At 40.6% G+C, this 13,380-nt stretch overlaps 1 protein-coding gene and 1 long non-coding RNA gene across 28 annotated transcripts in view; one reads left to right on the top strand and one right to left on the bottom strand.

The window, feature by feature from the left end:
- Positions 1 to 13,380, bottom strand: part of Fggy (FGGY carbohydrate kinase domain containing) — a 395,164-nt gene that overhangs the window by 193,572 nt on the left and 188,212 nt on the right. The gene's annotated exons all lie outside the window — the stretch shown is intronic.
- LOC148005920 (uncharacterized) lies at positions 547 to 4,897 on the top strand. 2 transcript variants are annotated; one of them, XR_015620355.1, is made up of 4 exons: positions 547 to 632; positions 3,550 to 3,630; positions 3,987 to 4,075; positions 4,790 to 4,897. It is a non-coding gene; the product is annotated as an uncharacterized LOC148005920 (long non-coding RNA). The 2 variants fall into 2 exon arrangements; XR_015620354.1 differs by lacking the exon at positions 4,790 to 4,897 and having other exon boundaries at positions 3,987 to 4,193.

Here is a 13,380-nt window from a genome sequence, read left to right as displayed (position 1 = left end):
AAACACTGGACTGTCAGATGACAATGGCTTTCTAGAGCTATACAAGAAACGCTGCCATAGAGTAGCCCCACATCTAAGAAAAGGCAGATTCAGCAAAGAGGGGCTTGAGCTGCCATTTTGCTCCACGTACTATGTGAGGTTTCAGGACTTTAATTTGTTGTTTCACAATTTGATGAAAACTACATTTAAAAAACAGAACAGCAACAAAACTACAGACCTAAGTTTCTCAGTTTTAAACTTCTGTCCAAAGGACTTCTTTTCCCGAACCCGCAATTCAGTATGGAACAGAATATTTGATTATTATAAAGACAGGAGAAGTGATCTATCTGAAAAATAAAGGATATTCTTTTAATCACTGTGCTTCTTTGTGTTATTCCATTCACTGATGCAGCATAGCCAATGAACACGTTCTCAGAGGCCAGTGTGGGTGAGCAGTCTAGACTCCTGTTTGTACACTGCTGGCTCACAGAAGATAACAGCCTCCTCACAATGGCTGCCTCTATGGGATGTCAAACAGTGACTCTCACAGGAAAGGGCCAGTCAGCAGGGCTGATGGTAACGCACAAGGCCAAACATCTGGGGATTCCAAGACATCTGGGGCTTTTCTACCATGTAGACCAAACACGATTCAGGTAATTGACCAAATTTTTCACTTTCCAACCAGATGTCTTACTTTCATAAAGAGGAAGCCAGTCTTGTACTTTCATGTGCAAATAAGCTAGACTAAATTCACCCCCAGAGGGCAGGATTAATTGCTTATACTCAATGAACACTAAATTACATATTATTTCTTTCTCCCCCAACTGTTTTACCCTTGAAAAGGCTTTCTGCTATTGTTTTGAAAAGCATATATTTCATCTTAGAAGTGCTCTTTTTAAAGCCCTACTCCTCACATTTTTGACTGGAAGCCAGAACGCTATTATGAAGAGTGTGATTTCAGCAGTCAGTGTGATCTGGCTTTGCTTGCGTGCCTCAACTTTCAGAGCCTCAAGCCCTCTAAACTGAGATTCTTTGTAGATAAACATTCATAAAATCCATGTATAAAAGCCATAATCAAGATGCAAGCCCACAGTTCCTACACTGCTTGGGTGCTTCTTGTGTCTGGTACTTAGAATAAGGTGGTCCAAAGTGCCTGCACATTCCACAGGTTCTCCATCAAACATGCAGACAGGGCTGAAGAGAGAGTGGTAAGTGTGTGTGCCTGTGCGTGTGCGTGTTGACGCATTCTTAGAGATTTTACAGAGAAATGTCCAGTTTGTAAGGGGAAGGGTATCTAAAATATTATCTTTTCTTTAACCTTATATGGAGCAAATGCTGGAATTTTGCTTATTAAGTTGGTTTAAAAAATTCATGTGGTTAACAATGACCTAAATTCTATGCCGTTGTCCTGACAACCAACCATTTTACTGGACAGATGATGAAAAGAACAGGACAAGGTGTGTCTTTTCAGTCAAGTCTAGTGGGCAAAAGTCAACCAATAGCACTTAAGCAATGTTTGAGAGAGACAGGCTTTAGGTCTAATCTCCTTAAAAAAAGGACAGATGTGTGGATAAGACAAGGAGACTCCAAGCACACAGGGGACAAAGAAAAGTTGTTGCAGAACTTGCTTGAATGTAACAGCTGTGTTTCAAAAGCCAGGCTGTAAATAAACACTGAACATAAAAGCAAGAGCACCAAGCTGGGTATTGTTTAGTTCTTTTGACAGGACAGTTAGTTTTTGGCTTTGTTTGTTTGTTTGTTTGTTTGTTTGTTTTTCTATACTAGATTTCATCAGAATTCAGAAACATCTCAATTACAGGAAGAAAGAGACTATGAATATGACTTGTAAACTTTTCCTCCAGCAACCAGAATCTTTTTACCCTGAAATGAAAGGTTCTAGAGCCCTACAGTATTTCTCCTCTGCCTGGAGTAGAGAAGGAAATGCCCAAAGGCTGCTGTGAGCATTAGTTCTTACATTCCGAGGATCCAGATCCAGGGACTAAGATCCTGAGGTCTGATTCTAGAACCTGACCTGTGGCATCAGACTATCCACCTGGAGCCCTTAAAGAAGAAATGGCGATTTGGGTTGTGAAAAAAAATCCCTCCATTAGGCTTCCTCAGGTAAAAGGGAGAAGCAAAAGACACTGACGTTACTGCAGGATAAGGAGCATCCTCCCTCCAATACAGAGGGAGAGTTGGCCAAGTTGACTTTAATCAAAATATTGGAGTCAAATCTGTGAATTCATGGTATTATTGTAAAAGACTATTCCAGAATCATGCTGTAACTTACAGCATTTAAACTCTACATCTCTGTGTTACATGGGTTGGGGGTAGCATACAAATTTTGGGGAAATGGTCAACTGATAAAAAATGGAAAGTTCAAACTTTATAAATCTAATTTCTTCATTTTAAAAGTCTTATTCTAACACTTGAAATGTATATAAGAAATACTCAAGTTAACAAAAAAAATAAAAGTCTTATTCTTTGGACAGAGGACCTAAGAAAGTGAACAAATTTTAGTCAAAATGATAAAAGATAATTGGCTCAAAGCTTATTAGTCACCATGTCCATTTACCCAGGATATAAAAAGGGCTCCCACAGGAAGTACTGACCACAGCAAGAACTAGATTTACACTCCTACAGGCTTTAGTGTTCCAAAAAACTAGAGGAGAAAAGATAAAGAAATAGACAGGGAAGGAAAAGGGAGGAGAGGGAACCTAAGGGTCACCTTTTGGGATTGTTTCCAGAGATGGCATTTGAGTTTGCACATCCTCTAGGACACCCATAGGAGCAGTCCGCCAAGCCCTAGCATAAACAACAGAGCTGACTTTTAAAGGATAAATATGGAGAACATCAAGCTGAAGGTAGTTAAGACTTCATTATAGAAAATACAAACACAAAGAGTAAAAAGAGAAAATGCTATCTCCTTAAATTTCCCTTTCCCTGAGATAACTAGTAATAAAATTTGAGAGAGTATCAGACAATATTAAGATATGTCTTATTCAATTCTCTGTAGCAGAGTTCGTATGTTTATACAACTGTAAAGTCTGTGTTTTAAGCTCAACAGATGTCTTTCCTCATTAATCAAGTTTTCTATTAGAAAATCTATCATAATGCTATGGAGGTAACTTTGTAAAGTGATTGCTAGTCAATCAGCAAGACTTGAGTTTGATCACCAACATCCAGAGTTTAAAAAAAAAACTAGGAGCAAAAGGGCACACTTCTATAATCTCAGCACTTCTTAACAGACAACAGGAGAACCTTGGGGCTTCTTTGCCAGCCAGGCCAGCTGATCAGTGAGCTCCAGGTTCAGTTCAGCCAAGACCCTGTCTCAAAGACTAATGCAAAGATTGAGAAGACATTATTGGAGACCCCTGTTTTTCACATACATATGTGCACATATATGTGCTTACATACCAAATAAAAACATGTATATAATGCATGCGCGAACACACACACACACACACACACACACACACACAGAGGGGAGAATTTATATTACTTTAAGGTATGTCATATTATTTAAGCATGTCTGGAACTGAATACTTAACTTTTCTTTTTCTGTTTCAGAACAATCCAGACTTAGCTTTATTTCAAAGTGTACTGTCGAGGAAAGGGGGTAATCTAACCGTAAAATCTGCAAATCTCAAGGTGAGGCAAAAGAATTTCTCTTTCAAAGGGAATATGATGATTTACAACTTCAAGGGCCTTGAAAGACTCGTATGATTGGTCACCAGTCTTTGATACAGTCAGAAAGTGGTGTAATATTTCCTAGTTGTGGCCAATAGAAGGAAGTTATGGTATCTAGGTATGGATATACAGGTAATAATGGTCCCTTGACCTCGCTCTTAGCATCCTAACAGTCATAAGTTAGCAGCTGTGTTATATCACACACTCTACAATGCTTTACGCTGCCATTTGCCCTAAAGCCATAGTCAAGAAACCATGGACTGTCCACCCTGAAACTGTGAGCCAGATGACCTCTTTCTCTTTCTGGCTTATCTTAGGTACGTTTCCTGTGGAGTGGAGAGCTGACCCACACAGAGAAGAATAAAAAAGGCTAAGAGATGAGAGGAGAAAGTTATCTGATTGGCTGGTGAGAATGATCTATACACTACTCAGCCTCCTATTTCAGGGAGGACTTGAGAAACCTAGTTGGCCACATGATGTCCAGAAATTTGATCAAACAACATTCTGAGTATTTCTGTGAGGTACTTTTGGGGTGAGGCTTACGTTCACATCTGAGGTGTAAATGGGCTCATCCAATTACTCAGTGAAGACCTGAGGAGGTTTATGCTTCCCGGAGGAAGAATGAACTTCCTGCCCGGTGGCCTTCCAGCTCATCAGCATTTTTCACACCTCTGGGCTGGAAGCACTGCTCTCCCTGTGCCTCACTTGAGTCTGCTGATGCGATACTGAAACTACAACACGGGCTCTCTTGTTCCTCAGACCTTTCGATATGGGTCCTAAACTAGAAACTCTGGGGGCTCCCTAGCTTCCAGAATTGGGTAAGATAATTTCTTATGAGTCCCCTTCTTTCTTGACAGACTCTCACTCACCCCTGCCTCTGCCACACACATGCTTACTCCTGCCTCTTAGGGAGCTCTGATTAGCACACAACCCTGCAGGAAGGGCTGCAAGACGGTTCAGATCAGAAATAGACAGAGTTCATCATGAAGGTTAAGGACATACGCTTACAGTTTGGCTCATACACATTTTGTTCTAATTGATTTGTGACAACAATATGTTCAATGTATCATTTTTAAGATAAAGAATTGGAATTGGGATGACCTGTATTTGTCCTTCTCAGTGTGAACAGGAACCTCAGAGTCTTTGCTAAGTCAGATGGCAGATGTCACACCTTTTTCTGGCTTCCTTGGGTACCAGGCATGCATGTGGCAGACAGATATACATGCAGGTAAAACACTTATCCACATAAAATAAATAATTAAAAAGTAAGAATGAAGCCTTTAAGTCTGACAGGATGAGTAGAAGGGAAGATGATTAACAAAATACAGATTACTAATACCTAAGAGGCAGCCATTAGAAACTCAATTCTTTATATGGAGAAAGTGCTTGGTTAAGTAGTAAAACCAGGAACTGATGCCAGCTGAGTGAGCCCACATCCTTTTCCAATGTATCTATCTTCCTATTGTCTAACAAGAAAAATATCTTGGAACAACCAAAACAAACCGCATGGTCAAGGGGGAGGAAGTAAAGGGACAGAAATGAGGAAGAGCAGAAAGAGAGGGAAGGATGGGCATTAACCCTTTACCTGAGCTCCTGTCTTCTCATTATCTTAGCCCCTCATTTGTCATCTGTTCTAGTAGACCAGGCAGATGTCAGCAAGTGACACAGTTCCATGCCTGCCATGCCCAAGGATCACTTAAAATGTTTAAGAAATACACTTGCTTGGGTCTGACCTTCTACCACCAAGACAAAACTCTTTGCTACAGCTCCTAGCCAACTGAACCAGTGCCCCAGCTGGTTCTAATGCACAATGTCCCCTGTGTGTATGGAAAACACAAATCACTGTGACTCGTTTCTGATTTCTCACCACCACTGATGGAGTGAGCCTCTTTGATCTATGCTTTTAAAGAATCCTCACAAAATCAACCAAAGTAAGCAAAGATTTCCCAAAATTCTTTTTATCAGTTAGAGCATTCAAGGGAACTGTGTGGGGAGTGTGAGCCTTGCACCTGTATCCTCCATGTAAAAGATGGCCTTCTTCCTGACCAATCAAGAGACTTGAAGCTAGCAACTCTCTGTCCTCCCTCCCTTTATTTCTAAAATACTTAATGACATACTTTTTAGAAAATTGACAAGAACAGAAAACCCTTTGCACCAAGGATAGGAAGAGGTTCTTTCGTTACCCAATGACAACGACACAAAGCTAAGCTTTGTGAAATCTACTGTCTTGTGTGGCATAGGAGGGTGCAGGAAAGGGAATGCCAATGAGTCTGTTATCCTCTCTTCCCACACAGGACCTTTAGCTCCCATTCTTGGAGTTGGAGGAGCTCTGGTTCTATGGGCTCTGCTGTATATGCGCACACCGTTTCACAGAAAAATGCCATGGCCTCTAGTTATGCAAAAGTCTTATCTAAATGAGTCTAGAAGAAAGTACAGGGGAAAGTGGGGCACCAGTACGAGAATACTCTGAAACAATAAGAAGACAAAAGTAACCATGCTGTGTTGGCAGAGCTGTATTAAGACCAACCAACTTTCAGGAAGACAAAGCCAACTGATATAGAAGAACCATACATCTGGGGCTCCGCCCGACCTTCCTAGAGAGGGCTTCTCAAAGTGAAGCAGTCCGAGGAGAAAGATGCAGACACACAGCTGAACCAGTTAAGAGACAAGGCAGAGAAGCAGGCCTTCCACACATCAGAAACCAGCAGTTCCTATACAACTTTCAACTCAGGGCCATACAGCACTTTCCTTCTTCTTTCAAAAACTGGTAAGACTAAGATGAAAACATAAACTTCAGTAATTTACCTTTCTTTTCCTGCTTGAAGCTTACATACCCACTTGCCTAGGTTTGATGAATGGCCCGTGTTCTTTTCCTACGCTGGGCCCAAAGCTATTTTCTCTCTGTGCTATTCCTTGCTCCTTCACATGGCTGCCTTCTCTACATCCACTAGGAGGCAGCGTGGAGATCCATGAAAGGTTACCAAATCCAGAAAGGTTACCCTAACTGACCTCCTGCCCCACACCCTGAGCAATGTATAACCATATAAATACATGCCTGAATACTTCCCAAAGTATTCTGCACACTAGTTAATAAACACATATATATGTTGATGGGAAGCAGGTCTTAGTGTAAATGAAACAGAGAAATAAATGCTAAGCTAAAAGAAGTTAGATATGTTTCAAGAGCACCATGCAATTCTAAGACTTTAGTATATTGGTGTGCAATAGCAGACAAAGGAAACAAGGATAGGAATTCCCCAATTTCAAATGTCTGACTATGGACATTTGTTTTCCTCCACAGTCACAACTGGTTCTGAAGTGTGCCCTGTATGATATACCGCTGTATTGTAATGACAGTGTCTGCCTTCCTTATTCACCTGGCTATAATTTCCCTTGTGAACAACAGTGTTTGATCATGTATTTCTGATGTCTACAAGGGGGGAGTCAACTGGATGTCAAAAGTAGAATCATCATTTCTCTTCTATAAACCACCATGGTGGCTTCTGATTATATTCAGAGAACACTGGGTTCCTCTAAGTCTCACATGGGTCTACGTTCCTAGGCCTTCTACTCCCCTTTCCCATCACATTATGCTAAAATGGTTCAAACATATCAGTCAGATTCCCATTTCTTGCCCTTTATGTGTAGCCTAGCTTCTATGAGGAACATTCTCGTTGACATGTAACTTTGCTTAGTCTTCACAATGCAGACTTAATTCAAGGATATCTTCCTTAGAAAAGACATGTAACCCATGTTACAGACAGCTTTATTCTGATCCAGTATTGGCCACTGTTTGTCTGTGCATGACACCCAGGCTGTCTACCATAGCAATATAACCTTAGCTCAACTCACTGCCATCTTCAAGAGGGGTGGAAGACGGGACGTGTTGAATACTCATTAGCTATGAAGGAATAAGTCTATCTAGGAGGAAGGAGGATGAGGGTCCCAGACTTCCTTCGAATTTGATTGCATTCTTACTTGCTAGTGACAACCTCTTTGCCCACGGTGTCATTTAACGTCTAAAAGTTAACCACCAGGTAAGAAGTAATTGACTTACAGTTTAAATGACATATTGAATACAACTATTAATTTCTGTCTTCTCAAAGAAGAAAGCCAAGCACAATTACAAAGGAATTATTTATTTACTTTTTAAAAACAGTGCTAAGATACATATAATATAAATTTATCATCTTAACACCAAGTTAGATCCACTGATATGAAGGACATTCACACTGTTGGGCAAACCACCACATCTCTCTCCAGGACACACTGACCTAGCAAAACTGAAAAGATGTTCACAATGTTCATCAAACAACAGCAGTACCCCACCTTCCCCTAGTCCCACAATCTTCACTTTACTTTTTATCTCCACGAACTGGCCTATTAAAGAACTATGGTTTGACACATGGTATACACTCATTGAGAAGTGGATATTAGCCCAAATGCTCGAATTACCCAAGATGCACAGACCACATGAAACTCAAGAAGGATGACCAAAATGCAGATGCTTCACTCCTTCTTTGAAAGGAGAACAGAATCCATAAGAGGAGATGCCCCACATGTGGCCCATACATATATAGCCACCAAAACTAGATAAGATTGATGAAGCTAAGAAGTGCATGCTGACAGGATCTGTCCTGAGAGACACAGCCAGAACATGTCAAATACAGAGGCAAATGCCAGCAACAAACCACTGAACTGAGAACAGGACCCCCATGGGAGGAATTAAAGGACTGAAGGAGCTGAAGGGGTTTGCAACCCCATAAAAACAACAATGCCAACCAACCACAGCTTCTAGGGACTAAACCACTACCCAAAAACTATACATGGACTGACCCTGGGCTCCAACTGCATAGATAGCAGTGAATAGATTTGTTGGGGCATCAGTGGAAGGGGAAGCCCTTGGTCCTACCAAGGCTGGACCCCCAGTGCAGGGGATTGTTGGTGGAGGTAGTAATAGGGGGTAGATGAGGAGGGGAATGCCCATATAGAAGGGGAGGGGGAAGGGTTAGGGGGCTGATGGACAGGAAACCGGGAAAGGGAACAACATTTGAAATGTAAATAAGAAATACCCAATTTAATAAAAATGGAAGAAAAAAAGAACTATGGTTTGGATATTAAGTGTTTTCAGAAGGCCTGTGACTTGAAGAATGTCTTCTATAAGCAACTAACTATGGGGAGTTGGTTAGGACCCATAGCAGGCATTGTCTACTAGGCAATCTTTATGCTATTGGAGGCAGATCACTGAGAAAACGAGAGAATCCCAACCCCTTCTTCTTTTCTGTTTCCCACCCCGGGGGAAGCATCTTTCCTCTGCCAAATGCTCTCACTTGCCTTGTACTGCCTCGCCTTGCCACAACCCCAGAGAGAGAAAAGAAACCTTTCTTCTTTGTAAGATGGTTATTTTCAATATTTGTTATAGAGAGAGAAGGCTGACTAACATTGCTAAGACAATAGGCTTAGTATGGTTTTTGTGCATTAATAGAAGGCTGAAGAATCTACTAATAAAGGAAGACAGCTTTTTTTAGCACACTGTAGAAGCTGAAAGGTTGAGAATATGGTGTCGAAATTTTAAGAGGTATCAAAGTGTAAGACCAAGCAAGCTTATTAGCACAGGTCTCTTTTATTAAGTTCTAATGGTAGAAGGCCCAGCATCGCTCTTGACCTCATCCGATCCTCATTATTTCCTACAGGTCCCTTCTCCACATACTATTACCAAACAAAACTGAGGACTAGACTGGCAACTCACAAGTTTTGGGGGAATACAGTGAAATAACAGTAGTGCTCTCTTTAAGTGGAATCATCTAGTATTTTTCCTCTAATGTCTGACATAATATCATTTTACATAATGTTGCTTAAACAAAGGTTCATCCATGTTATAGGATGTTGTAGAATTTCTTTGCTTTTGAAGGGTGAGTTTTGCTTCATTGAATTTCTGTACCACTTTCTGCTTCATTGAATTTCTGTACCATCTCCAGCTTATGGACTGCTTTCAACTTTTGGCTTCTATAAATGATGCAAAGAACATGGCTGGAAAAATACTTCTATGGGCCACCACATTCAATTCCCTGAGTATATACCTTAAAAAATTATGTTGAATCCCAATTTGGAGTTCTAATCCCCCTCACCCCCTGAGCAGCACCTTCACATTTCTGTGACACCAGCATCATTTTATAACCACCAATATGGCTCAGGGCTAATTTCCCTACTTCCACACTAGCACATATTTTGGTGTTTTACTCTAAAAGTGCAAACCCATCCAGCCTAAGTTAGGAGACAAACTAATAGTAGCAAGAACATTTGAAAGCTAGGACAGCACACTGAGGAATGGTGGTAAACTCACTAATACCGAAGTGCTGAATCCCAAAAACTTGGTTTGCCATTGAGAACACTGAAAATCTTAGGATTTTGGGGTAATGCTACATCTAAAAGTAAGCTTAAAGAAGACCTTAAATCAAGAAGATGAGCTTGCTTAATAGAAAGGGTAGGCTCAGTAATGGCTTGACACATCTTCAGACTGGTTTCTTTTGTCTGCTAAAAGTGGTGTGGTGATTTATCATCTAAAAAGGGAGAGATAGTGGATATAAAGAGAGAGAGGAAATGAATGCAGCCATCAAGTCTCTATTTCCTGTGCTATAGCAGACAGGCTTATACCGCTGTGACTGGACACTGCAAGGCTAGAAGCTTACTTTGGGACTCAAATTTAAGGAAGGGAAGAGAAGCAAATATGTTGGCAGAGAATTTCCCTCCTCCTAAGCCACCAGGATCAGCTACAGGGTCAAAGGTGAAGGTGTTGTGTATGTAGACAAGTTCTCAGCAGCTTGGGTCATTCTCATCACTTGACCACCTGGAAGCAACTGGATGAAGAACAGGAATCTAAATAAGCACACAGGTTAGAAAGTCAACAGAAAGAAACAGAAAGGACTACATAGAGGGGGGAAAGCCTTAAGACATGTATTTGCATGAGAACCAGATAATATCTCCCACAAATGAATATGTGAAAATGACAGCAGGTAATCAGAAGCTTGTATAGTAACTGGCTCCCCCACAATCTGGGATTGTAAATATCATACTTATCTTTATCCTTCTAATTTACTGCCATTCCTTGCAGTTGCAGCGCTTAGAAAGATAAGGCCTAGAAAAATGACGTGGCTGTTCTTGACTCCAGACATAAGAAGTGCCCATTATAACTTCATAAGTCTGGAATAGATAGCTGCAGTCTAATATGACAGAGAATACCAAAAAGTTTCAATATTTCCATTTATAGGTATATTTCTTGTTCCTTTCTCACATGTTATGTTATGATCCTTGAAACCAATTTCTACATGTCTTCAAACACTCTTATGTTTTTAAGAATACATGTAGCTCATGGAATAAAATATACATAAATGACAAGGGAAAAGTTGAACTATACTGACAGTTAAAAAGTAATTAAAATAAAAGTTACATGCTGTTTTCTATTGCTTTATAATTTGTATAATCTGTTTCTGGAGAGAAATTTGACACTATACAACATCCTTAAATACATATGTACCTTAAGAAATACATATATTGCTTAAGAAATCCATACCAGGGATTCAATTGAATAAGTCATCTGAAGGGCTGGAGGTGGTCAGTAGCTAAGAGTACTTATTTCTTTGGACAGGACCCAGGCTCAGGTTCTAATACCCACGTGGCAGCTTACAATCATCTTGGACTCCAGTCCAGGGGATCTGGATTTTTAAAGCAAAAAGGTATTTTAAAAAGGTATCTGTAGGACACTTTTTAAATAAAAAAAAAGTGTGTAGGATTATAGAAATTATAAAGCAATAGAAAATGGCATGTAACTTTTATTTTAATTATTCTCTAACTGTTAGCATCTTCAACTGGCCTTTCAGATACCATTCTTGTTTCTGTGGGAGTTTTGTGTATGTGTGTGTTTCTTGGTTTCACTGAGACTTTTGTCTGTTTATTAAAACATCAGGAAGGGTATGGAGTTGGGTGGGTGTAGAAATGGGGAGGATCTGGGAGGGGAAAAGCACAGTTAATATATATTGTCATAATATATTTTTGATAAAATTTATTTATCATTGCTGTGTACTATGTGCAGGGTCAGGGGAGCATACATTATGGTGAACATGCGCAGGTCAGACGATAAGTACGTGAAATGAATTCTCTGCTTCTGCCTTCATATGCTTTTTGGAATCAAACTTAAAATTTATCAGGCCTTCATAGCAAGAGCTCAACCTCACTAGGTCCCACTTTTGCACTTTTTGAGGGGAAAAAAAGGACAAGCAAAATGCAAACATACAACAAAAGTCAAGAAGCTTCTGCAGCCATGGTTGCTGCAGTAGGAACCAACACTGAGAAGGGGCATTAAGAGTGAGGGTTGCTGGAAATGCAACTTTAATGAGATGGCAATTAGCCAAGATGGTCCTGCGCTATCAAGTGTCCAGATAATGATCAGTGTTGGCTTGGGTATCATCTGTAAGAATTAGAGTAGGCAGGCTGAATCTCTGCCGTGCTGCAAGATATGCCTTGGCCTGCAGCCCCAGAAATCAAAGAGGATCGGTAATGTCCTGAAGGCAGCAAGCTAGAGGAAAGCCACATGAATGTTGACATGGAAATGCCTGGGAAGACTGTGTGACAAACACTGTCCAGGTGCTGGGACCCAGCAAGTCCTAAGGGGGACATAGCCCCTGCCCTAATGAGATAAATAGACTGAAGGAATCACCTGATCCGTACTTACAAACAGTGAATGAAAAACTCAAATGAGGAATATCTGAAGTAGAGCTGTGGTTTGCACATCGATGCCTTACCCCAATTCAGTGGTACTGAAGACATAAGGGAGGAGCTGTGGAGCAAAGTGAATATGAATAGCATACATGATTTCAGCATCCTTCAGCGAGCTCAGTCCTGGGATGGACTGCAAATCTATTAGTCTCCATTTCAAACAATCTATTTCCTCTTGCTACATATTCCCAGTAGGACCATGGTCTACAGGTCTGCGTGAGGTGAAGGCTCAAGGAGTGTCATTCACAGTGTGATCCATGTTCAGGACACTCCTTGGGTACATAATCTGGAAAGCTACATTAGGTCTAGGTCTTTTTCAGTGAACCTAGACTTAAAAATAGGCTAGCTATTTAAAAATATGTGTGCATACATTTGTACATATGTATGTACATATACACATATGTATGATTTGTGTCTATGTTAGAATGATTATCTGTGCTGGATTTAATGGAAAAAGCTTATCAGTTTCCACTGTGCAGCTGGTTCCCATAGATATTTCGAGGATAATTCTAACTAGTAGAATTTTCTCACTATGACCTGACTATAGAATCAAACTCTAGTTGATGGGATCCTATGATATTAGTGATATGAGTGGGTATGGATGCCATTGGAGAGTCTACTCACTCTATTGGATCACTGTATTTATGTGCAGGAGGATAAGAACTTGGCTAGGAAGAGAAGGTGGGAAAGTGGCTAGCAGAGCGATGCCTGTGTGGGAGCTGAAGTATTAAAGTGTGAACTGTGTCTTATGAGTCAATCTTTGGGCAGAGAAAGAATAAGAGGAGAGGACCTAAGTTTTGCACCAACTACAGACCTTTAAGACTCCTCCATTTACCAACCCAACACCCAGAAACAGCATTCAGTGTCTTCATCAGTCCTTCAGAGTCCAAAGTACCTCTCCTTTTGACTCACGACATGAAATTCTTGTGCTTACAGGGC

This window comes from Rattus norvegicus, chromosome 5 (assembly GCF_021556685.1).
Source record: "Rattus norvegicus strain SHRSP/BbbUtx chromosome 5, alternate assembly SHRSP_T2T, whole genome shotgun sequence".
Classification (NCBI taxonomy): Eukaryota; Metazoa; Chordata; class Mammalia; order Rodentia; family Muridae; genus Rattus; species Rattus norvegicus.
Note: the sequence above shows the minus strand (reverse complement) of the source record. Positions and strands in the feature narration are given on the sequence as shown.